We start from the raw sequence: 26,434 nt of genomic DNA, 5'->3' as shown, positions 1-26,434 counted from the left end.
CACCTCCAAAGCCCGAGCCTCAGCCCCGGCGGGTGAGCAGACAAGCCTCTTGGGCTGGTGAGTGCCGGTCGGACCGATCCTCTGTGCGGGAATCTCTCTCTCTGCTTTGCCCTCCGCACCCCTGTTGCTGTGCTCTCCTCCGTGCCTCAGAAGCTTCCCCGCCGCCACCCCCGTCTCCGCCAGTGAAGGGGCTCCTAGTGTGTGGAAACTTTTCCTCCTTCACAGCTTCCTCCCACTGGTGCAGGTCCCGTCTCTATTCCTTTGTCTCTGTTTTTTCTTTTTTGTTTTGCCCTACCCAGGTATGTGGGGAGTTTCTTGCCATTTGGGAAGTCTGAGGTCTTCTGCCAGCATTCAGTAAGTATTCTGTAAGAGTTGTTCCACATGTAGATGTATTTTTGATGTATCTGTGGGGGGAAGGTGATCTCCACATCTTACTCCTCCACCATCTTGAAGGTCCCCTAATATCCTATTTTAAAATTTACATTTATTTGGTTACCAGTGAAGCTGCTTTTTCTTTCTATTCTTTACTCTTTTGCCCAATTTTCTGTTCTGCTGTAGATATTTTTTCTTATTTTCTTAAGAAATTTAAGAACTTCTTTGTCATTCATGCAGGTTTTCTCCTTTGGCTAGTTATTGTGATATACTGTGTGTCTAGATTTACTAATATTAAATTGTACTCCTGAAATAATTCCTCTTTCCTTATGGTGTAGTATTCTTTTTTAAAAATTTATTTATTTATTTATTTTATTTATTTATTTTTGGCTGCGTTGGTTCTTCATTGCTGCACGTGGGCTTTCTCTAGCTGTGGCGAGCGGGGGCTACTCTTCGTTGCGGTGTGCGGGTTTCTCAATGTGGTGGCTTCTCTTGTTGCAGAGCATGGGCTCTAGGCACGCAGGCTTCAGTAGTTATGGCACAGGGGCTCAGTAGTGGTGGCTCGCGGGCTCTAGAGCGCAGGCTCAGTAGTTGTGGCGAATGAGCTCTGTTGCTCCACGGCATGTGGGATCTTCCCAGACCAGGGTTCGAACCTGTGTCTCCTGCATTTGCAGGCGGACTCCTAACCACTGTGCCACCAGAGAAGTCCTGGTGTAGTATTCTTTTTGTCTTGCTGAGTTTGGTTTGCTGGTATTTTATTTAGGATTTTTGCATCTACGTTCGTAAGTGACATTAATCTTCAGTCTTCTCTCTCTCAGTGTTTTGCGCATGTGTTTACCAGGTTTTGTGGGTAGGATAACTTTAGTTTTATAAAATAATGGGGCTTAGTTCCTTCTTTTCCTCTATACTGGAAGCTATATTTAGAGGATGGAAATTATCTGTTCCTTGTAAATTATAAAGAACTTACTCAAAACTGTCTGGACACTATTATATTCATTGGAGGAAATATTTTTAAACAGCACAGGTTTTTTTCCCCCATATTTTGTACATCTTTATGATTCTAATTGGCTAAGTTTCCTAGAAAATCATCCATTTTTGAGATTTTTCAAATTCATTAGCAATATCAAGATTTATTGAGATATAATACACATACCATACAATTCATCCATTTAAAGTGGATTTTAGTATATTCACAACCATCACCACAATCATCACAATAAATTTTATAACAGTTTCAAAACCCCCGAAAGAAACCCTAGCCATTAGCACTCACTCTGTTTCCCCTTAATTCTCCCTAGCCCTAGGCAGCTACTAATCTGCTTTCTGTCTCCATAGATTTGCCTCCTCTAGACCTTTCATATAAATGGAATCATATACTGTAATCTGTAGTCTTTTGTGTGACTGGATTCTCTCACTTAAGGTAATGTTTCCAAGGCTCACCCATGTATTAACATGGACTAGTACTTCGTTCTTTCTTTAATTTTTTTAAATTAATAGACTTTTATTTTTAGAAGTTTTAGTTTTACAGACAGTGAGCAGATATCGCAGAGTTCCCACATACTCCCCTCTTCCCACTCCTCTGACCATAGTTTTTCCCACCAACATCTTGCATTGGTATGGTTCATTTGTTACAAGTGATGAACCAATATTGAAACATTATTATTAACTAAAGTTCATAATTTACATTAGGGTTCGCTCTTTGTGTTGTACAGTTCTGTGGGTTTTGACAAATGCGTAATGTCATGTATCCGCCATTGCAGTATCATATAGAATAGTTTTGATGAATAGTTGGAGCACAGGGGATTTTTGGTGCAGTGCAGTCCTTCCCTCCCCCAGAACCTCTAGCAAACCACTGCTTCTATGGCTTCATCTTTTCCAGAATGTCATGTAGTTGGAATCATACAGTATGTAGCCTTTTCAGATTGTCTTCTCTTAGTAATATGCATTTGAGGTTCCTCCATGTCTTTTCAAGGTTTGATAGTTCATTTCTTTTTAGCACTGAATAATATTCCTTTGTCTGGATGGACAACAGTTTATTTATCCATACACTAACCAAAGGACATTTTGCTTGCTTCCAAGTCTTGGCAATTATGAATAAAGCTGCTGTACATGTCTGTATAGAGGTTTTAGTGTGGACATAAGTTTTCAACATGTTTGGGTAAATACCAAGGAGCATGATTGCTGGATCATATAGTAGGAGTATGTCCTCCAAATTGGCTGCACCGTTCTGTATTCCCATCAGTGATGAACAAGAGCTCTAGTTGCTCTCCAGCCTTCCTAACATTTGGTGTTGTCAGCTGTTTAGATTTTAGCCATCCTAGTAGTGCATGGTAGTATTTCATTATTGTTTTAATTTGTAATTCCTTAATTATATTTGATATGGAGCATCTTTTCATATGCTTATTTGCCATCCATATGTCTTTTTTTGTGAAGTGTCCGGATCCTTTGCCCATTTTTAAATGGGATTGTTTGTTTTCTTACTGTTGAGTTTTAAGGATTCTTTGTATATTTTAGGTACAAGTCCTTTATCCTACATATTTTGCAAATATTTCTCCCAATCTGTGATTTCTCTTTTCATTCTTTTAACAATGTCCTTCACAAAGCATAATTTGTGTGTGTGTGTGTGTGTGTGTGGTACGCGGGCCTCTCACTGTTGTGGCCTCTCCCATTGCGGAGCACAGGCTCCGGACGCACAGACTCAGTAGTTGTGGCTCACGGGCCCAGCCACTCCGCGGCATGTGGGATCCTCCCGGACTGGGGCACGAACCCATGTCCCCTGCATCGGCAGGCGGACTCTCACCACTGCACCACCAGGGAAGCTCCCAAAGCATAATTTTTAAAAATAAAGTATAATTTTTTTTTTACAGCTAAATGATATTCCATTGTATGGATATACCAGATTTTCTTTATGCATTTACTAGTTGGTGGACACTTGGGTTGTTCCCTTTTGGCTATTATAAATAGTGCTACTATGAATATTTGTGTACAAAATTTTGTTTGGGCATAACATTTTTCATTTCTCTTGGATAGATATCTAGGAGTGGAATTGCTGGATCATATGGCTACTCTATGTTTAGCTTTTTGAGGAACTGCCAGACTTTTCCATAGAAACTGCCTGACTTCTCCAAAGCAGCTGCACCACTTTACATTCCCAGTAGCAATGTAGGAGGGTTTCCATTTTCTCCATATCCTCACCAACACTTGTTATTGTCAGTCTTTTTGATTACAGCCATAGTAGTGGGTATGAAGTAGTATCTCTTTGTGTTTTGATTTGCATTTCCCTAATGGCTCGATGCTGAGCATATTTTCATGTGCTTCTTAGCCATTTGCATACTTTCTTTTCCTCTTCACTTTGATATTCTCTTCCATGAGAATTTCCCTGATTCCACTGATACCTTCATACACGTGTTTTTCAAATATTAACTTCCACATCTGAGCTTTCTCCTGAGATTGTCTCGGATTCCCATCTGCTTACTAGAGATTAATGTCCCGATTGCATCTCAGAATTAGTATATCCCAACTGAAACTCATCAGCTTTCCTCCCAAGCTATTTATTCTTTCTGCGTTTCTAATTCTGTTATTTATACCATTATTCTTCTAATCACCTGAACTGGAAACTTGTCATCATATCTGGATGTAAGAGAAATGGGATAGGGAAGAGTCGATTCATTACCAAGTTCTATGTTACTTTCATAATGTTTTGCATCTGTTTTCTCTTTATTCTCTCCTTCTTGATCTCTAACCTCTTTTGACTTTCTCAGTCTCTTATCCTCCTGGTTCTCTTACATCTGATTATTTTATCTCAGGTTATTTTTACCTTAAATGACCTTAATTTTTACCTTAAATGTTATTTTTACCTTAAATGATCTGCCCGTTTCTTGACCATCTTCTGTGATCATTATAAATCTTCTGCCTTGGTTATTTTTACGTAATCCCAAGATGTGAACTATCATTTACACACTTATAACTCCCAAATATATATTTCTAGCTCTGAAATATCTTGAGAACTTCAGACACATGTATCCAACCATCTGCAGGACATCTCTATTTCACAGACTTCTCAAACTCAGAACAGTAATCCTTTGGTATCCACGGGGGATTGGTTCCTGCACTCCTGTGGATACCAAAATCTGAGGATGCTGAAGTACCTTATATAAAATGACACAGTATTTACGTATAACCTACGCACATCCTCCTGTGTACTTTAAGTAATCTCTAGATTACTTGTAATACCTAATACACTGTAAACGCTATGTAAATACTTGTAAATACCATGTAAATGCTGTGTAAATGTTTACCGAAGCATGGAAAATTCAAGTTTTGCTTTGGGGAACTTTCTGAAATTTATTTTTCAAATATTGTTGACATGTACTTTGTTGAATCCGTGGTTGTGGAACCTGTGGCTCTGCCAGCTGTATGGTTAAACTGAACTAGTCCCATCCCAGCTGCCCCCAAACTTGCTCTGCCTCTCAGTCGATGGCAATGCCATTGATCTGGGGTCCTTAGGATAGAAATCTGGCCATCATTCCTTTTCTCTCCCTCTCCCCAAAAGCCACACATTTACCAAATCTATTCTATTGGAAAATTGCCCTGAATCCACTGTACCCCCATGCTGCTTCTTTGTTCTAGCTTTTATCGGCTCTCATGTAGACGGTTTCAGTGACCTGTAATCTGGTCTCTCACCATGCTCCACAACCCCTTCCACCAGCGCGAAGTTATTTTCCAAACTGAAAATTTAGTCATGGCCATTTCACTGCAAAGAACAAACAGAAACAAGAACACCAATAGTAACAACAAAATAAAAACATGAAAATATTTAGAGTCGCCCTGGTGGCTGTCAGTCTCCTAAAGCAGATAGTTCAAGCTCTCAGCCGGGCATATTGATGTGCTTCCTGCCTACTTCTTTAGCTTCATCTCTCATGATGCCCCACCCCCATCTTATCTCAGCCTCCAGCAATATTCTTCTAGGATGTTTAACAAGTTCCCTCTGCTCAGACTCTTCTTCCTGCCTTGTCTGCCTTCTTCATCCTTCAAAAGCCCTGTCTGGGTGTCCCCTCTTCTGGAGAGCCTTTTCTGAGGCTTCCAGCTCTGGGATTCTTCTGGACTTCATACAATGTCATATTGCAACTCTTTTGTTTATATGTCTGTCTTCCCTACTAGGCTGTGAGCTCTACAGGGACAGATTTTGGCTGATTTTCCAGCTATGGAGTAGATGCTCAGTAAATATTTATTGAATGAGTGATTGAGACGGTCCATGGGCCGAATGTTATCCTGGAAGTCTAACTCCATATGTCTAGTGTGCAATAACATGATAGCACAGGTCTCATCTTTTATTTTCTCCTAGTCAAAGAGCTCAAACCTTGCAATTTCTTGGAGGTAGGCATGATCACCTGGCTGGTGTCCAGAAGGAATGCTTGATAAGAACCTGCTTCAGTGAAAGTGGACTTATGCTTTCTGGGGGTCTGTACATAAAGGAAATGCTTCTGTCTCCTCTTTGCCTGGCTCTTGGCATAACTTCTGATAGCTCCCCCATGCTAGGAGTTACTTCTGAGCCAATGAGACATCAGATTGCATTAAGGGATTGGGCATTATATCACATGCTGTCATTGCTAGATGCCTGCAGAGTTTTGGGTTCTAAGAAGCAATTGTTGACTGGAATTTCCCCATAGAGGATGAGCAACTGTATGGGAGAGAGTGGGAGATTAGAACAGGTCCAGGAATCTTTAGTCCAAGGATTTTAGTGAGTTTGTGATCCCCTCTGGGCCTGCAGGATACAAGCCCTCAAGAACAGCAGTGTAATTTGGTAGAGAATAGCCCAGAGCTGCTCTAGGATCAAATTCTTCAGGTCCAGCAAATCAATTTGGTTTCCCTGGGCTTTGTGGGACTGAACTTTAAGACTGTTGCCTCTGGCAGTGACATCGCCAGAAATATCTCAGGGGACCCAGTACTCATCTGAGTAGACAAGCTTCAGGAAGTCCTGGATAAGCCTCAGGAAGTCAGGTTGTTGAGCCCAGTGTAAACTGCTGCATCAGGCTCCACACCCTTTCCCATGGAAACCTGAGCACAGGTCAGGCAGAGGTCAGTAGGGAGAAGGATTGGGGCTCAGTGACCTTTCTTCAGTGGTGCTCCGCTGTGACTCCTGTGTCCCTGGAGGATTAGCACCGCCCCTGCCAGAGCAGGTTCTCTGTATGTTATGCTTTCCCGGGCTGTACCTCCAATCCCAGTTAGGCCAGTGCCCTTCCCTCTGGGCAGAGTGACTTTACCCTGACACCTTGGTGAGCCTAATGGAAACTACAGCTTAGTAGACTTTGGTTTTATGGAATGAAATTGTTATTTCTGGTCCAGAGAGACTAAGCAAAAGCTAAAATTGCAGACACATTTTTGCAATACTGTGTAACAGTTTACAAAAATCTAACTGATTGGTTCAACCTTCACATAACCCAGTACCTGGCACTTAGTGGACATTCACATGTTTGGTGTATGAATGAAACTGGGGATTTATTATCTTATTTTATGGATATGGGAACTGAGGCCCAAGCAGGTGAACTGAGTTCCCCAAAATCCAAATCTCCAGTTAGTCAGTGTAGAGCCTCGCTTGAAATCCAGTTCATTTCAGGTTGACATTTACTGAGTACCTCTCACATTACAGGCATTTGCCAGTGATGGATAAACGTGGTCCTTGGTTTTGAGGAGCTTTTAGGCTTGCCAGGGAGTCAGACACATAGGGAATAATTTCAGTACAATGTGCTAAGTGCTATGATAGAGAACTCTGCACAGTGTGATGGGGGTTACAGAGGAGGCACGGCTGATCCACTCTGATGAGGCCACGAAAGACTTCTTGAAGAATTGGCACCTCAGTTCAGTTTTGAAGGTTCAGTGGAGGTTGGCCAAAGGTAGAAAGAACATTATAGGCTGAGAGATCAGTTTAATGGGGGACAGAGGTGTGAGCCAGCATGGTATGTTTCTGAGATCACTGGAATGTTCACTGCTGAGGGTAAAGTGGCAGGAATGATGACTAGAGAGGTAGGCAGGAATCAGACCATTGAGGGTGTCAACTTTGCCTCTCACGCCATGACTTCCCAACTTTACTAACTCATTCAAATCACCTGGGGAACTTAAAAAATATAAAGATGTTCCATCTACATTCCCAGTGATCTTCTTGATCAGCTGGGTTTGACAGTCCCTTCTGGAAGCAACAGGAAGCCATTGGCAGGTTGGTAGCAGGGGAGGGACGTAGATCGTCATATTGGATCCCTCTGGTGGTGATCTACCTGGAGGCGGGTGGATTTGAGAGAGCTGCTACTGGAAGCACAGAGACCATTAGGAGTCTGTTGAATTTGTCGAAGTGAAATTTCATGGTGAATGGAATAGGGCAGTAGCAGTGGGGATAGAGAGGAAGAGGCAGATCAAAAGAGATTTCAAAGTCTTAGAATCCTTATGATGTTGGGGCAAGGGTGCTGGCGAGGGAGAAAGAAGTGTCTAGTATAATTCTCCAGGTTTCTGGCATGGCTGCCTGGGTAGAGTGTGCTATTTCTGACCAAGATCAGGAGTGGGGGGTGGAGAGACAATGAGGAGCAATTGATCAGTTCAGCCTGGAACCTGATGAATTTGAGGTACTGTGAGACATCCAGATGGGAGGGCCGCTACTGTGTCCTGAAACTCAGGGCTAGAAACAGATATGGGCCCCTCTGTATGGGGGATTTAAAGCCACGTGAGTAGCAGAGATCTCTCAGGGAGACTGCATGGAGAGTACACCTTCAATTATTCTACCCCTTTCTGCCTTCAAGGGTTGTTCTCATGGGGAAGCAGAAGCTTTTTTTATTTTAACTGTTTCAGCAAGACAAGGCAGAGTAATTAAAGTGGCATAAGAGGTGGATTTAGGGAAGCTGAGTTGAAGCCCTGCCCCTGCCACTTCGCCACTTTGTGCAGAATTGAGTCTCTCTTAGCCTCTAGGTCTTCACCTATAAGACAAGAGTCGTAGGGACTTCCCTGATGGTCCAGTGGTTAAGACTCCATGCTCCCAGCTCAGGGGGCCCAGGTTCGATCCCTGGTTGGGGAACTAGATCCCGCATGCCACAACGAAGATCCCGCACGCTGCAGAGAAGACTCAGTGCAGCCAAAAAAATAAATGAATAAATATTTTTTAAAAAAACACGAAAAACAAACAAAAAAACCCAAAACACTGCTATGCATCACATAGTTTAGAAAAAAAGATAAAAGTCGTAGGAATGTCTGCCTCACAGGATTATTGAGAAGGTCCACTGAGAACATGTATGTGAAAAATGCCATGTAAAGAACCATAGAAAACATTAGTCGTCCCCCCCGCAAGATATTTGGACCAATGTGTGGGAATTACAGGGAGGCAGGTTTTGGCCCCATGTAAAGAAAGGCGGTCTAATGCCTTGAGCCTTTGGCTGATGGGAAGAGCTTTGGGAGGTGGGAAGCTCTGAGGCTCTGGAGGTCTTTAAAGAGAAGCTGGGTTCCTAGGGCTTCCCTTGAGAGTTTTGTCGCCAGGGGTGCTGTTGCTCAGATAGTGTTTGTGTTACGAATATACTTCTTTATCCTTCCTCTGAAAACTTTTACACGACTAGATTGTTTTCTAATTGTAAGAGTAACACAGGTACATGGTTGTTTCTTTTTCTTTAAAACCTCTTAAAGCCCTGGGTGTTTTGGCTCCTAAGTGGAGTCTTGGTTTATATACCCCTAATAACCAGGTAAACTGCTTCAGGTCTTATCGCATGGGGGCATTTATAGGCATTTTTATTCTAATGCTCTTTAATGAGGGTTTGGTGGATGCTGAAGTGTGTCTGTGTAGTGTAGCTGGGCCTCCCTAACATAGATAGGGCGGGCGAGGGGCGGAGGGAGGAGGGGGGAGGGGTGGGCATTCTGATGTCGAGACAATTCCGAATTATACGTTCCTCTAAAATGATTGATCTTTATTACTTGCAAGCAGAAATGAAATTATAAACAGCAAGCCAAATATTGCCAAGTAGAGGTCTTGATGGAGTATGTTCCAATGAATAGGTAAAGATCATTTGAAATCAGCACACTGATTATTTATATGCAAATGAATGTTGTCAGAGAGCTTGGAAACAAGTTGTTCTCTGAACTGGGTTAAACATCCCCTAAGAGCTCATGTTTATACTCCTAATTTACTCAGAAACCCATTGGAAAGGTAAAATATGCCAACCCATGATTAGATTATCACAAGTTTAGTAGTAGTTTGAATTGAATTATAGTTTTATGTGTTTATTTTATTGCCAGTCACTAGTGTAACGCACATTTGCTAATGAGGCCGAATTTTCTTGCTAACTTTCTCTACCCAGCGATTATTGCTCTAAATGAAAGGTCTCCATCCAAGCTGTTTGATGAGGAGTTATCTTTCTGATAGTTTAGGTGACTTCCTGGCTCTTTTAAAAACATCACCAAAACAATTGTCCCAAATAATAGTAATTTCATACCTAGCGAATATTCTAGCTAGGAAAATGCTACTATAAGCCATATAGAGGTGAACAATTTTAAAAAGCCAAGAATGTAAGAAAATGCATTCAGTCCTAATTGTGGGTGGATCCTAATTTCATCTTTTCATTCGGCAGGGCCTTCATGATCTTTGCAAGGCCCTGGGTCCGCTTTCGATTATCCTTTTTCGTTGCACTGTAGCTATGCCAAGGGGTGGCGGAGAGAAGCTTCTAGTTGATCTTTTGAAAAAGTGAGTGTTCAAATAACCCTTGCCTCCGCCACCTCACTCCCTGCCCCCACTGCTCATCCATGGGGACTGGTGGGCCAAGAGGGAGGGAGGACTCTGTCTACGATGGCCTGGACTTCAAATCCTGAGATGATAGGGCCAGGTGGGGCAGCAGTAGGGGTGGAAGATTGAAGAACGGAATATGGTGGGATGGAAGTTGGGGGGAAGGCAGTATTAGGTCCAAGCCAAACCACAAGAAGATGGGTCAGAGTTAGGGGTAACAGATACGAGGAACGGTGGAGCATAGTTCAAGTCTAAGCCAGTCAAACCCTGCTTGGCCCATGGTGACCCAGCAAGGTGTTAAGCTTTGGCCTGACCACAGATGGAAGCTGGGCAGCTCAATAACCAGGCTGTTCTGTAAGAGCCTTAGAGTTTACATTCGCTTACCCCTCACAGATCGCCCTCTATACCAGTAAATTACTCCACATGACACACTGCCTGGACATTTTCTAGCAGGCTGGCTTTAGCGGGTGATGAAGTGTGTTGGAAAGAGGCCCGCCGGGAGAGGACAAAACTCAGGTTTTAGCCAGTCCTCTGCCACTAATTGGCCAGGAAACCTTAGGCGAGTCATCTAATCGTTCAGAGCCTCAGTTTCCCTGTATATGAAGTGAGGCTCGAGGAGGTAGAGACGTACAGTTCATCCATCACTTGTGAGTTCTAAAGCACGGAAAACAATTCTGTGGCCTTTGGCATTCAGCTTGTTTGACTTGAGGGAAAGAAACACACCCTCAGCACTACATTTGAGCTGAACCTCTGGAAACCCCAAGAGTCAAAATTGAACTCTATATAGTCAAATCCTTTCCCCAGCTTGTTTGCCGGAGCCAGGAGTGTTGAAGAGAGTCTGTGTTCTGTCGGGCTATGTAGCATTTGTGGAAACAGCACAAGGCAAGCTGCACAGAGCTCTGCAGATGCAACAGCTTATGTACTGTGTTACAGCGGAGGGCCGCTGTGTTCCAGGGACTCGGATGGGGCTGATAGCCCCCTAGTGACGCAAACACCACCAGCAAGCTGGAGCCCTTTAGTCCTTTGCCAGAATCACACATGGCTCCTTTGCTGAGGGCTGGGGTTAGATTGAGGGCCTTTTCTGAACGGCCCACCCCGTCGGTTCCACCCTCGTGAGACAAAAGACATAAGGGCTGCCAGTGGACTTTAAAATGTACATTTAAAAATAGCCCTTAATTACAAAGAATAGCTTTAGTTATAGCTTACTGCAGGCAGACCACACATTTCTGAATGATTTTACAAACGAGGGAATGGTGAGTAGTTGACAAGCACCGGTGAGTTCTTCACTGGCATGCTGGCCCGCACCTAAATCGTAATACTGAAGCACCGCAGTTTTCAGCCAAATCACAAGCAAAACACATGAACACAATTCGTTTCCCTTTTAATTGCACTACGAAAAGGAGTCTGTCTTTTGCCTTTTTTGACGTCTCATCTTAAAAGCAAAAAGACTTGAGCTAAATCTGTGTCTATACCCAATAAAGCTTGTTTTCATTTTCTTACCCAGCCAGCTAAGATTTATACATTAATTTTTCAACTGATGCATCTTAAACCTCCCAGTTAAAACACACACTGCTGGCCAGGCACTGTTCACCCCCCAGCACACTTTTGCTTGCCTGCAAGGAATGAATACTTGAACTGTAAATGGGTAAACTCAGACTTTCCATATGGCGAGGTCAACAGAACTCATGGTGAACATACAAAGGATAGAAAACTAATTATTACTGAGGTTCAGGTAAGCGATTTCTTAGGCGTTTTAGCTGTCATGCGGTGGAATAACTGTAAACCCACCAGGAAGGAATTGCCAAACACAACCTACTTATCCCTTCCCCAGTGGCTATATCGAATCTTCTTTTTTTTTTTTTTCTGTTCTGTAGTTTGTGCCAACCCTCTATTTAATCATTAAAAGGAACGTTATTTTAAGTATTGCTTCCTCAATGACAGTGTTTGACTGAAATCGTACAGAATGGTGACTTTGCCCAGAGCGCGACTTCCACATTCTGGCATGATTTGAGGCAACCGGAGCTATTAGTAATGGAATGCAGAGTTCCGTGGCAATTTTATTTAAAGTTTAGTTTAAGGTAATATTACATCTGACTAATGTAACCATCTGTATCCAGCCAGTCCCATCAGTGACAACATAAAATCGTTAACCACCATGTCACAGGCATCAAGTGCTTTGGCTTTGGTATAATTTTATGAGCATGCCTTCTTGTACTACGTTATTACTATCACTGAGACATCAGTAACAGCAGCAAATTTTCCAGGCATACCACAGAACCCAAGCTAGGTGGGTGTCCTAGCTTTGTGACTAAATTCTTGCTGCTTCTAGGTCTTGGCATGTGCTATTACCTTGTCCAGGAATGTCCTTCAAGTGTTGGTTTAAAGGCCTTCTCGAGAGGTTCCCCCTCTTCCCTGTGGTATTCTTGATCACTGTACCCATTTGTTTCCTTCACAATATTTATCATAACTTAAAATGATAACTATATATTTTTTCTTGTTAATTGTCCCTACTGCGAGACTACAAGCTAGATGAGAGCAGAGACCATGTCTGTTTTTGTTCACCCATATATCCCCTTGCCTAGCTAAGTAAGTAGGGACTCTGGACATTTGGGGGAGGGGACTCTAAACATTTTAATGAATAAACGAGACAATGTGGCAAAATTACAAGGAGGCAGGGACCCCGTATGCTGAGGACTTCCAGAACAATCTCGTGGTTGCGTTTGGTCCTGCGGAGACCTGTAGGACTTTACAACAGTATACTCACGGGCGTACTGGACATTTCCACCTGATGATCCACAGACATTTCACAGTCAACGTTCCAACCTTTAACTCATCAGCTTGTGTCTCAAATCTCTTTTTCCTTCTCAGCGTCATAGCTTGGATAATGGCACTGTCATGCGTGTCATCACCCAAGTAAAATGCTTGGCATTCATTCTCCCTCTCTCTCCTCAACCCCAGCACCCAGTCCTGTGAGTGTATCTTCCTGAATGCCACTTGGACCTGTCCTGTCCTTTCCACCTCCATTGACATGACTTTTTGGTTCGGGTCCTCTCTATCGCTTATTTAGACTCCTGCAAATGCTTCCTGATGGGCTCGCTGCCTCCCTGGTCTTATACCCTAAAGACCACCTCCCTCCCTGCAAAGACTCAAACACTATCTTCTGTCCCTCTTTCCAGAATTCAGTAAGGACTGGCAATGTGCAGAAGTCGCTGGAGCCTTACTAAGAGATAGTAAAAGATTGCAGATATATGATTTCTTCAAGATTAATTTCCTTTTTGTTTTTCTGCTATGGTTCCAACAGAATAAGCTATTAAAATGCTTTGAGCTTCTGAACGAAAGCACAGAACTGTGCCAGCAGAACACCATAGAGGTTTCCTTTATTTTCTGCTAGCATCTATCTGTGATGGATGATATGACCGTGAATCTTCACTTAAATATGGAATGCTGAAATAATCATAAAATCCCAGAGTGTCAGAGCTGGACAAAGGCCATCTGGGTCCTATGTCTTGAGGCTCAGAGAAGGGAAGGGCCTTATTTAAGGTCACAAAGTGATTTAACTGCAGAATTAGGACTCAAACCCAGCTCTCTGTATTCCTCAAGCGAGTACTGTGCTGTAACTTTTTCTTCTGAGCTTTTTTTTTTTTGCTTCTCTTGTGCCTGAGTGCTAATCGGTGAGATTAGAAAGTCTGATGTGATCTTAATAAAGTGACTTACGCTTCAGTGATCATTTCCAAAGGGAGCACTTGGGAGCACTAGAGGTTTCTAGGAGCTGCCCTGGGTGCCTCCATGTGTATCAGTCAATGGGTCCCAAGTCAACAGGGCTCTGGGCTGCCCATCCCCATTTCATACTCCATATGAAGTTTTGTTTTCATCTGTTTCATACGGGCTACCACTACCATTGGATTGAAGTGACTTCGCGTTGAAAAAGTTTTGAAAACTGTGCCTCAGGAATGCATTGGTGGTTTGCTCCCCCATTTGCATATTCCAATTAAACGATATTTCTGTGGTCTTGTGTTTATTTTTGTTTTCACCTATCTCTTTACAATGATAAAGGGCAGGAAAAGCTCCAGGCTTGCTCATGTGGGTGCGGTAATGTGAGTATAGATTGTCTGTAACTTGCTGGTGGACCAGTGCCTGAGGCTGGGGTTTTATGATATCTTGGCTACGTGTTAGTGTGGATGGGTCAGGTCTACCTAAAGGGTCCTGCCCTTCCTCTCAGGCCAGGGAGTACGTGGGACTGCTTGGTAGAAGATGTATTGTCTTTAAGAGTCTAGTATTTTTTTTCCAGCTTACTTGAATTCCACATCTTCAGTCTTTGACACCGACCACTGGTAAGCAAAGTGGAAGGTCGGACTTCTGAGAGCCAGACATTATGGTGGCATAGTAAAACACTACGTGACCATCCGTGGAAGGGGGTGGTTGATACTGAAAATTGACGGAATGTGTTCACTGTGACAGGTCCCAGGAGATGGCCTCCCAGTTTCTGGCATGGGAGGGGATGGTGGGAAGGATGTAGGGGCTTTGGAGGAGGGACAAATGGTATGTCTCACTTCACTGTTTTCCTTTGGGGCTCAGAGATGTTGACATACTCTTGATACTTCTTGATATGATGAAAGGCAAGGCCACCCCTAACTTTGGTGGGCCTGGGGCAAGGGTGCAAAATACAGGCTCACTGCAAACTCCCCTTTCTCTCCAAGCTCTTGGCTCTGTCCCTTACCCTGAGGGGCCCTCCACACAAGCCTGTAGACACCAACCTTGCTCCTCAAAGTGTGGACCCCAGCCCAGAGCATCAGCATTACCCAAGCACTCGTTGGAGCTGTCAACTCTCAGGGCCTACTCTAGGCCTACTTAACCAAGGTGTGGACTTTAATAAGATCCCAGATGATTCACAAGCACATTAAAGTTTGAGAGGTACTGTTGTAGCCCACATGGTCAAGCTTCACCATCACCGGGTAGAAGGGTAACAGCTGCTCAGTGGGCACCCGTCGTTCACCACTCAGGCCTAGGGTTGTGTCCATCTGTGGACCAAACCACAGAGGATTGCCAGGCCATGAACACAGGCTTGGGGCACATGGGCAGGGAATTTCAAGGTCTTGGGTAGTTTGAGAGTGGCATAGAAGAGGGAAGCATAGACGTTGGGTGAGCAAGTTCCCCTTGGCCCCATAGATTCCTTGCTCTATGGGCAGTGGTGAGGCTGGAGTGGGGCCAGAGCAAGGCCCTGTAAAGTGTGAGGTCTCGGGCAGGGACCTTGTTGCCCCAGTGCAAGAGCGATGCTGTTGAAGGTTTTCCTAAATGTCCATGTGGATGGGGGTAGGGTGGGAGCGGTTCATGAGTCCTCAGGGTACTAAGCCGCTGCCGTGCCTTGCTGGCTCTTTGTGGTGTGGGGGAGTAGTAGCGGTGGGGCCATTATTGCTTTAAAAGGGAATCAAAGCGAACTGTTCCAAGCACACTCTTGAGTAGCTAGGGAGATACATCTGTTGACTTCTCTGTCGAAGGTACACCGTGGAGGTGCTGCCTCTAGTGCCTAATGACAATTCAATTAGACCAGCTGTCGGCCTCCAGTGGGAGCCAGTTGGATGTGGGTGTAAAGGGCTTTGAACAGCTGCCTCCACACCTAGGATACAGGCAGTTTCCTCGGTGGATTAAGAGCAGTAGCTGGTGTGGTTGGGGTGAGGTGGCCAGTGGAGGGTTGAGGATGCCATTTTGTATCCACTGCCACCTAGGTGATGCCACGGTTGTGGGACAGAAGCAGGTCTGAATGAAGTCCATTAAATCGCTATCACACCTCAGCTTCTTCATCTGTAAGATGGGTCTAACAGTCCTTTCCCTGCCTGCCTTGCAGAGATGTTGGGTGCCTCTAGTGAGATAATGAACGCGAAAATGATCTTTTGTCTGTCAAGTGGAGTCCACGTGAAAAAAATGATGGTCATCCTGGGGGCTTCCCTGGTGGCTCAGTGGCTGGGAGTCCGCCTGCCGATGCAGGGGACACGGGTTCGTGCCCCGGTCCGCCGGGAAGATCCCACATGCCACGGAGCGGCTGGGCCCGTGAGCCATGGCCGCTGAGCCTGCGCGTCCGGAGCCTGTGCTCCGCGACGGGAGAGGCCACAGCAGTGAGAGGCCCGCGTACCGCAAAAACAAAACAAAAAAACAAAAATGGTGGTCATCCTACCATTTGCTATCTTTCCTTTGTGAGTGTGCTTTCCATTGCATATGAGTTTTAGATTTAAGTTGTGTTCCCCTTAGCAATGCACAAGGCTCCGTACAAAGCCATCTCTGCCCCTCTGCCCAATGCCTTCCAGCCCCTTCCAGTGGTGAAGATGCCCTGCTGTGGTTCTTGTCTTTGCAGTTCCACAGGCGGGGGAGGAGGGTTTTGTATTGGCAAACGTTTCTGAAAAGACAAATAATTGCTCTGGAAAGAGAATTCTTTTCCCTTCCAAATATTCATATTTACTGGTTTAAATTGATGTCACTTTATTTGTTGGCTAGCGCTGTACAGTATTCCACTGAGCAGTAATTATTCCTTTGCTGTTGCAGGAGTTTGCCGAGAGAAGGGAACTAAATCTAAAAGAGTGAATCCATCTGGTACGTACGTTGAAGCTCTCTCTGAGGCCACTGACACTGAAATGCTAATGTTAGATTTTTATCTACTGGTATCACTTAGACATTGATATAATGGGAGCTAGTGCCCTGGGTTGCTGAATCAAAGGCTGAATTCCATTCCCTTACATGGCACTGGATGCCCTGCACAGTGGATTGATGACCTTGGCAGAGCACAGTGGTGAAATAGACCTTGCATTCCAGACCTGCCATCTGATTGTCAGACTCTAGTTGCCCCGGCCCCGCCCCCCCCATCACGGGTAGGTGCTAAAGGTCTCAGCCAGAAGACTCAGTGACGTTCAGTGCCTGAAGCATTAAGGACTGACCTTGGCAGGCAGTAGTAATCCACCCCACCCCCGCTGCTGCTCAGTAGATAACATCTGGAAGTAGTCTGATGACTCAGTGCTAAGTGCCCCTGGGAAGAGCCCCTGAAGCCCGTGGGCGCTAATTAGTCTGCAGTCACCCTTTTCACATTAGGGTGTGGGTGAAGCTGGGACAAGCTCCAGGAACCCACTGAAGGCCGTCCTGCTTCGTTGGGGCTCTGACATCCCTCCTAGGCTTTGCTAGGCCTTTTTCTGGGGTGCTGGGCTCTGTCTCGCTACCTGGCTGCCAGCTAGGGTCCAGTTCAAGCAAACTCTTGTGGGGACACAGTGCTTCTACCTGCCTGATGACTAGTACTGCCACTGCTGCCCAGTCTTTCCTAACCAGATTGCCATCTGAAATATCCAGCTTGCATTTGTCGTAGTTTTCTGATCTTTGTAACTTGGAGGGCCGGTCAGCCCCCTTGGGGACAACTCTGTGGCTCTCCAAGTTCTGCCTCCATTTGACCTGTGCTCGTTCTCCTTTTCCTGCTCTCCTGGCATTGAAATCTTTGGAGTCCCTACTATTGCTATAAAAGCTTTGCTGCAAAATATGGGCAGTAGTCTATCTTATGCCATAGTCCGGTTATACCTCCATGGGACACCCTGGGCATCTCACAGTTCACTTGGGGTCAACCCACTCACAGTTCTTGCCTCTTCTCTCCAGGAAGCATTAACCGAAGAAGCCACAGGGGGATCTGCCAGCCTCCTATGAAATAAAATGCTATGCGATACCAAACAGCTAACTGTCCAGATTTATTAGAAAAATCTGGCTGCCCTAGCTTTTTGACAGCTTTCTCTTTCCTCTGTGGTCCAGCATGAAATAGACTCTCCAGGGTGCATTGTCATTGGGAGGAATTTGAAACTGCCGTGTGTCATTGGTGCATGGCTGAAGAGAAGGCAACAAAAGGATTACCGCCATTTCCCCCCGAAAAAACTATTAGGGAAGGTTATTGATTATTTTCCAAATACCTTCCACCTTCACCAGAGGACATTATGATCATTAAAGACGTACTGTCATGTATCTTTTTAAAAATAGTTTTCTCTTTTTTGTTTTCTTAATAGCGACTGTGCCCAAGTCCCTCTTTACAGCCCAAAGGTGAGGTTCTTGCTTTGCCCATAGAATTTCTGGCAAATGGACTCAAATTGCTACTGCTTCTGTCAGCTGGTGCCTGGGTTTACCATAGAATTTCTGGCAAATGGACTCAAATTGCTACTGCTTCTGTCAGCTGGTGCCTGGGTTTACGTCAAGGTCTTTAGGAAGGCCAGACAAGTTCAATTACACAAACCGTTGTCGACTGCTACCAACACGCTGCCCCTCTCTCCTGTACTTCTTTTTCTACCCCTGCCTCCCGCCGCTTTCCATATAGACTCGGAGGTATCATTTTTCTTTCAGAACTCCAGGTTTCTGGTTAAAAATTATGCTACATGTACATGTTAGCAAACTTTTCGGTGACATCTGAAATCGGGTGGCATTTGATCTATACAGTAACCAGATCTCCATCATACGTAGATTATCCACAGCATATCTACTTTAAACGTCCTTAATGACATGTATTGTGCTTAAGCCCTCAAACCAATTCATGGGGTTAAGAGGGAACCGTTGTAGCATTTCTGCCTCGTACATGTAGTGAATGTTGGTGTTTGCTCCTTTAGCTGTGGCTCCTGGACTAACCTTCGCTGTTGTCATGGACCACCTGGACTTCTGGGCTGCTCTTTTGTGTCGACGGGAGAGGGGATGTTTTGTTTCCTCTTGTTCTGCATTTGTTTCAACACCATGAGCATCAGAGATCTATTAACTAAGAAAACTGTGGCTCTGTTCTCCTGCCAGACTTCGGATCTCTCAGTGCCCAGGTGAGAAACAGAATCCTATCTGGAGTAGTCATTTGCTGCAAGCTCAGAGCACATGGAGGGCCCAGGAACATACTGTTTTTTTTTTTTTTGGAGTTGAAAGGCTTCCATGAGGCTCCTCCCGTCCTCTGGCCACACTGAAGTAGTGTTTTGAGAAGTGAGGTTTTCCTTTTTTTGCTCTCTCTTGAGATCTGAGATCACTGTTTGTTTGTTAGTTTGTTTAGGCTCTTTAGCTCATATATGGGGTGTGTAAGCCTTGATATCGGCTGTTCTGAAGCATCGTGTGGAGTAGTATGCTTCAGTTGGTACGTTTGTTACTTTAAGAAATCAGCGAACGGTTTGTGGTGCCTTTTAAGATTTGTTTAACACATATTTATCGAGTACCTCTTATGGGCTACGTGCTATGCTGGGTGCCAGGAATGCACAGCTGAGAAGGGCGCAGTCCCTACTCTCAGGTTGTCTCATAGTCTAGTGGGAGAGAAAGACATGCATCAACAAATGGCTGTAGCACTCTGAGTGGGGTAGAAAATTCCTGGTCAAGGCACTGGCATGAGCAGAGGTTGACAGCAGGGAAATACACGGGTTGTTCGCCGAGCCACAAGTAATCTAGCATAGTGGAATGAGGTGTGGATGTTGTAGGAAGCTACTGGAGAAAAGACTGGAAGGTAAGGTAGATTTGGGTCAGATTTTGAAGAGCTGAGATTTTTAGCGTTCAGAACATGTTAGAATCCCTTGAACTCAAGATGTTGGATCAAAGTGACGATTTGGTCGACATTCGTAGAACTTTTGTTTAGTTTAGCAGGAGGTGGAAGAGAAAGCTATTAACGCTGAAAAACTGGTCCTAGGCCCTAGGGACCATGTGAGTCAGAGGTTAGAGCATCCAGTATGGCTTGGAGCTACAGCTCTGCATCAGTCAGAGATGTATGTGATATATCTTTAGTTTAGCGAGGGGAGAGAAGATTTGGTCTTGGAAGAAGGATTGGGAAGGAAGGATAGTAGAGCTGGATACTTTTGCACCTACTCCCCAGTCAGAAATTTATAGTTTGATTTCATTATCATCTTGAAATATTGTCATGTCCCAGAACATATGGAAGTCCATACTTAAAAGTCAGTGTGAACACCTCACATCCAATTCAGATATAAAGGACCAATTTGGTTCACTTATGTGATTCCAGTTCACAAGCAGCCATGACATGATCAAATGACTAGGCTTGCAAGAGCAGCCAAAGATGGAGCCATTTAGGAATGCATTGGGCATATGATGGGAGCTGTTGTTGACAGTACACCCTGATCCAGGCATATATAACTTACTCTGTGGTCCAAAGCTACAAGTACTTATCCCTGTTCCCAACACACCATCTTCCAAATGGGTGCCATGTTATAACAGGCAGTATGGTTGGATTGATGTGGCAGTACACATAGAAACACAGCTTTCACTAGAGGCTTCTCTCTCCTGATGTTTTGGATGAGTTGGATATTTTGGGTGAGTCTCCTGACTCTTCTGGATGATGAAATGGGCTTCACCATAAGCCATCATTCATCTTGCTTCATCTCTGTGTTACTTTGCTGTGAGATGCACAGGCCTTTCCTAGGCTGCTCTGCGTTATTCACTATTGGAGTGTAAGAGGTATTGCTCCTTTACAGAAGCACAGTACAAATTCCTCTAAACGTGAGCAGAGAAACTCTCTGAGGAAGAAATATCTCTAGAACGAGGTATCAGGGTCCACTTGGGCAGGTGTCCTATTGTGACGGAGATGCTCCTAGGGAGCCCTTTTCTCCTCAGCCCTTGGAGAAACATGTACTTTCATGATGATTTTATAATACAATCTCCAAGTCCTTCTGACGACTTATTTTAAGTATCCCTGATTACTTAGAATCAAAACGCTTCATTCATCCATATCTACTGTTTTTATCATTGCTTCTTTTGGAATTATGATCCTGGAGATAAAAGTCCTACAAATATCTGGAGTCAGTGTTCAATCTAGAGGGACCTGTCTTAAAGGTCTCATGGTAATTGAGTTTCTCTATTAAAAACAACGTAGGCTAGACCCTCTTTTCTTCGTTAGGAATTCTAAGCACTGGAGAGGAAATTCACATACAACCCTGCTGCTACCAGTATCTTGTTCCTTATACTGGATCCCCACTAGAGTATGCACATATAGAATGGTTTAAAATTATTTTTATCAAGGTAATAGTACAAATATTCTTTTAAAACATCAGGCTTTTAACAGCACAGACAACAAAAACAGGCCAGCGCTGCTCCCTCTTAAGCCTGCTCCTTTGGAGCAACCACCTTTTAACCATTTTAGTTATTGCCTGTGGTATTTACCTTCATATTTTACATGTTTTTACTGCTATTCCTTGATTCATTATTTTAGATGTTGCTTGTTGATTTCCTGTAATGGTAGATGAGAATCTAGCTGTCTCGTAGTCATGCTTGGCTAGTATATGCTGCAAACAAACCGCTCCTAATTACTGGTGGCTTGATACAACAAAAGTTTTATTTCTTGCTCCTGCTACGTGTTCACCCTAGGTGGTTAGCGAACCTCTGGCTTACGCTGGTCCTCTAGGCTGATGGAGTCTCCATCACAACACCTGATTCCATGATCTCTGCAAATAACAGGGTGACTACATACTGGCTCTCAAAGCTTCTGCCCAGTTATGTCACAAGTCAGTTTCCCTCATGTTTTATTGATTGAAGGAAACCATAGGGCCGCAGTTAATTTTAAAGAAGGCCAGAAAGGGCAGTCCTACCACATGCCTGGAAGGAGATGCCCTGGAATATTTGTGAACAGAATCCCTCCATCTTCCCTCCCCTATTGCCCTAAGATAAGTGAATTGCATATTTCTTCAAAATATGTTTTGGTTTACTCACTTGTTCTGTTGAGGCACATGCTCTAGTAGGTTCCTAAGTAAAGGCGTATGGGAAGTGTATTAGTCAGCTTTTTACTGACTAATGGTTATGCTGTGGTGGTAAATTATTCTAAAACCTCAATGGTTTACACAACAAGTTCTTTCTTACTCATGTCTTCTGTTCTTCATGGGTCAGCCACAGCTCTCTCTCGGTATTTTTCATTCTTGGACCCAGGCTGAGGAAGAAACCCCTTTCTGGGAAAAGCAGTTCTCACAGCAAAAGAAAAGGAGCACTGACAAAACCAGTGATGACTCTCAGTGCTGCTGCTCAGAATTGGCACGTGTCACTTCTGTTCACATTTCATTGGCCAAAGCAAATCTTATGGCCAAGCCAGGTGTCAGTGAGCATGGAAATGCAACTCTCCTAAAGGCAAAATTATATAACTCATCATGTGAAGTAGATAGTTTAGCTACATATAAAATTATAGGTTGATTTTTTTCTCCCAGAATTTTAAAGACATTGTCTCCTAGTTTTCAATGTTGTTACTTAAAAGTCTGCTGCCAGTCTGTCTCCTAATCTTCTGTATAGGATTTTTTTTTCTTATACAGCTCTAGAAGCTTTTAGGATTTTCTTTTAACCCATATTATTCAGAAATTTTATGATGATGTGAGTTGGTGTAGATCTTTATGCATTCATCTTTTCTGGCCCTTCCTTTTGCCCTTTCAATGTGGAAATTCGTGTCCTTAGTATCTGAGAAATTTTCCTGTATTATTACTTTAATACTTTTCTTCCCTCTTTCTTCTTTCTGAAATTTCAATTATTTGGATGTTAGACCTCCGTGATTATTCCTCTCCTTTTCTTATCTTTTACTCTCTTGGTCTTTATTATGTTCTACTTTTGGAGAGATTTCCTTATTTTAATCTTCCTACTCTTTTTTTCATTTTGATTATCACATTTTCAATATCCATCAATGCCTTGTTTTCTATCTTTCTCATAGCATCCTTTCATGGTTTGTGTGTGTGTGTGTATATATATATATATGAAATACATAAAAATACACATTTATATATATAAATATATATAAATACATATAAACTTTTCTTCTATTCTCTCATTTTAGAGGCTCTCCTTAAATGTCTTGTGATCCTTGGCTGTCAATTCGTATTTAAGAGTTGAGCCCTCAAAAGCGGAGTGCAAGTGTTGGATGGAAAGGCAGAGCTTGCCAACTAGTGGCTTGACTGTAGAGTGATTGGGCAGCGACTGCCCTTTTGTGGGAGGACATCCAAATGTCAGTATACAGGGGAATTTCCTCTAGCGACCTTTACTTATTCAAGGATAGAATCCTTTAGCCTGCCTGCACGTATTTTGGGATTGGGGGTAGGCTGGCTGGGTTCCTGCCATTCCATATGTAGACTTTCACTTGATCCCTCCATTTTCTGTCATGTGCCTCATCCCACCCTCTACTATACCCAGTGTTCCTAGTGCCCCGAGTGTGTCTGATCCAGTGTCTTCAGAGACTACAGCTTTTGTTTCCTGGGCACAGAAAGGGTGGATGGAACGGTTGCCTGGCTAGCTGCATGGGATGAAGGAAATGTGGGAACCTACTCCTTCACGTACATACTTTCAATTCCTGTTTTCCTGTATCTTACCCCTAACGTCTGTGGTACCTGGTATTTTTAAGTCCTAAGCCTTCCCAGAATTCTCTTGGGGCTAACTGGCTCACTTTTCTTTGGCATTTCCTTCACTCTTCTAAATTGACACACACTCCTCCACTGACTTCCCATCTTCAAAAAATGTGTTGACAGCTCTCATCCACTAAGGTCTCCTTTCCTATTTTCTTAGTTTGTGTGGACTTGTACACTTCTCTCTCTTCTCTTTTCTCTCTCTCTCATTGTTTTGTTTTAATTTCTTTACTGTTGTTTTAATGGGGCTTCGACAGAGAGAGAGAGAGAGAGAGAGAGAGAGAGAGAGAGATAATCACATGTGGTCAATCTGCCATGTTTAACGAGAAGTCAAGCTGTGGTTAAAATGTAGTTTTCTTTACCTCATGCTGAACTAAACATGGCCTTAAAATATACCCTTGATCTTCTAAATAAAAATAGCATTATACTTGGATAGGTGACATGCTTTCACTACCAGATTTCAAAGACAAACTTGAATTTTGATGGGAATTAAAATGTATTTAGCACTTTCTGACACTGAACATGGTAAATAAGTAAACAAATGAATCGATAAATAAAAAGAAAAGTTGCTATAATGTATAGTCTCAGTTTAACACTTCAGATCCCCTTTTTACCCTTATCTCCCCTGCTCTGGGCCCCTGGAAATAGACTTCTATGGACTGTATCACCCAGGCTTCCTTGACCCTTGGCCTCCAGTGGATTTGGCCAATGGGAGGTATCAGTGGGGGAGGGAGGAGGATTAGAGAGCTGGGAGGAAAGAGAGAGTCCTGGATATTTATTTCTCCAGCTCCCTCTCTGCCAGGTCACATTTGGCAATGATGGTGTTCCTCTATTTTGTGCCACACCTTCTGTTGGGTTGTCCCTTTCCAACAGCCTCAGTTTTTACCAGATTCTGTTCTCCTTCCCACTTCAGGACTAGGATGGTAACAGCTTTTCCCTGCTGCTGGTTCGGGCCTGCTGCCCAATCCCCTGGTCCCCTTTACCCTGCCCACACCTTCAGTTATACTTTGTGAATGTGTCCTCTGGTTGCTGCCAGGACCCTGGCTGACACAAATGCTATAGTAGAGCTATCTCATTATAGTCCAGGTACTTTTGGACAAAGTACTTCACTTGATGGGTCACAGTTTCTGTGTGTGAAAAAGTGCTGATGTGGCGAAAGGTGGTCTGGTCTCTTGCCTGAGAGCCCCTTCCAGTGCTGACATCTGCACTTCTGTATGATGCAGTGGTGGTCCATAGCCAGCTTGAGCTCCAGTTCTCTCTTCTGACTTTGTAGACCACTGTGGATAACCCTGAGTGGTAGATGATCACGAAACATTTTCTTTCTTCCTTTGTGAGGCAGTTTGCTGGAGTAAAAACAATACAGACTTTTGGAGTCAAACCAGGGTTCAAATTCAGGCTGTTACTTCCTTGTTGAATGACCTTGTGTACATTACTAAATGTCTCTAAGTCTTGGGTTCTTCATCTTAAGGTGAGGGTGTATGATGAACCCTGTTGGTTACCTGTCCAATAGCCATTTTCTTCTTCTCTGTTATAAGAATGCTGGTTTCCATAAGGTATGGAGTGGAACTTTTAGTTGGGTGTTGTGATACTTGCAGCTTGTGGTAGACACTACTAGTGTTTACTAACATCTGTTTCTTCCCTTCTGGGGGTGTGAAAGACTAACTTCCAAGTCCTCTTGTAGTTAGGTGGGACTGTGTGAGTACCTTCCCTGCTTAATTAAGGCCTTGCTGCCATTTCAATATCTTCTTTACCTTGTATTCAGAAATGTCCTTTGAAATCCACATACTTAATGTCTATGAGGGAAAACGACCTGTGTCACTTCTCGGCTGAAGCAGAGAAGAGCACGTGTGCCATCTCTGTGTGCTCTCTTCTCCCTGCTGTGGCAGCTGGCGGCACTATTGTGGTAGAGCCTTCATCAGTCAGAGTCCCTAAGTGACCATGAAGAGCATAGAGCCTCATCAACTTGCAATGAACATGTAGCATTAGTGAGAACGAACTGTTGTAATGTTAAGCCAGTGGAGTTTTGAGGTTAATTTGTCAGTTAACGGACAGCTGAAAGCCTCCCTATGGGCATAGGACATTATCTTCCTTGAAGGGTTGTATGAATTAGACTTTCTGGATTTGGTTCCTAGCTCTGTTATTTATTAACTTCTGTGACCTTGGTCAAGTTACTTAAACTTTCTGTGCCTTGGTTTCCTCATCTGTAGCACAAGGTTAAGAATAGCTCCTCCCGTGTGGAGTTGGTGTGAGTATTGAAGAAATTAATATACATGGAGGACTTAGAACAGGGCCTGGCAGGCAGTACGTGCTATGTAGTGTTTGCTGTCAGAAAGTATATATTTCAGAGTGTCCAGCACAGCATGTGGCCCTCATCAACAACTGTCGCTGGTACCTTTATTGCTGTTGTAAGCATTAGAATGATCCATGTAAAGTCTTGGCACATAGTGGCCATTTTAATATGCAGTCCCTGTTATTTGGCGATTGTGCTTTTGCGCTTATATTTTTTTAAAAAAATTATTTATTTATTTATTATTTTTGGCTGTGTTGGGTCTTCGTTTCTGTGCGAGGCCTTTCTCTAGTTGCAGCGAGCGGGGGCCACTCTTCATCGCGGTGCGCGGGCCTCTCACTATCGCGGCCTCTCTTGTTGCGGAGCACAGGCTCCAGACGCGCAGGCTCAGCAGTTGTGGCTCACGGGCCTAGTTGCTCGGCGGCACGTGGGATCTTCCCGGACCGGGGCACGAACCCGTGTCCCCTGCATCGGCAGGCGGACTCTCAACCACTGCGCCACCAGGGAAGCCCCCTTGTGCTTACATTTGAATATATGCTCCTCATCTGTTAGGTCTCTTAGAATGAGATAAGCATTGCTCTCTAAGACTTCCTTTACAACATAGGAGTCATTAAGTGTGTGGGTTTCAAAGGACATTTCCGAATACAAAGTAAAGAAGATACTGAAATGGCAGCAAGGCCTTAA

General features: G+C 43.9%; 1 long non-coding RNA gene across 1 annotated transcript in view; it reads left to right on the top strand.

Annotated features, from left to right (window-relative positions):
• The first annotated feature begins 318 nt into the window (after positions 1–318).
• The window catches only part of LOC112396798 (uncharacterized), a 54,774-nt gene continuing 28,658 nt past the window's right edge, over positions 319–26,434 (top strand). The window contains exons 1-3 of the long non-coding RNA XR_003002652.1: positions 319–354; positions 16,655–16,702; positions 18,733–18,930. This is a non-coding gene — a long non-coding RNA (uncharacterized LOC112396798). The remainder of the gene's footprint in view (positions 355–16,654; positions 16,703–18,732; positions 18,931–26,434) is intronic.

The sequence above is a fragment of the Neophocaena asiaeorientalis genome, unplaced genomic scaffold (assembly GCF_003031525.2).
Source record: "Neophocaena asiaeorientalis asiaeorientalis breed wild unplaced genomic scaffold, Neophocaena_asiaeorientalis_V1.1 scaffold823, whole genome shotgun sequence".
Classification (NCBI taxonomy): Eukaryota; Metazoa; Chordata; class Mammalia; order Artiodactyla; family Phocoenidae; genus Neophocaena; species Neophocaena asiaeorientalis.
Note: the sequence above shows the minus strand (reverse complement) of the source record. Positions and strands in the feature narration are given on the sequence as shown.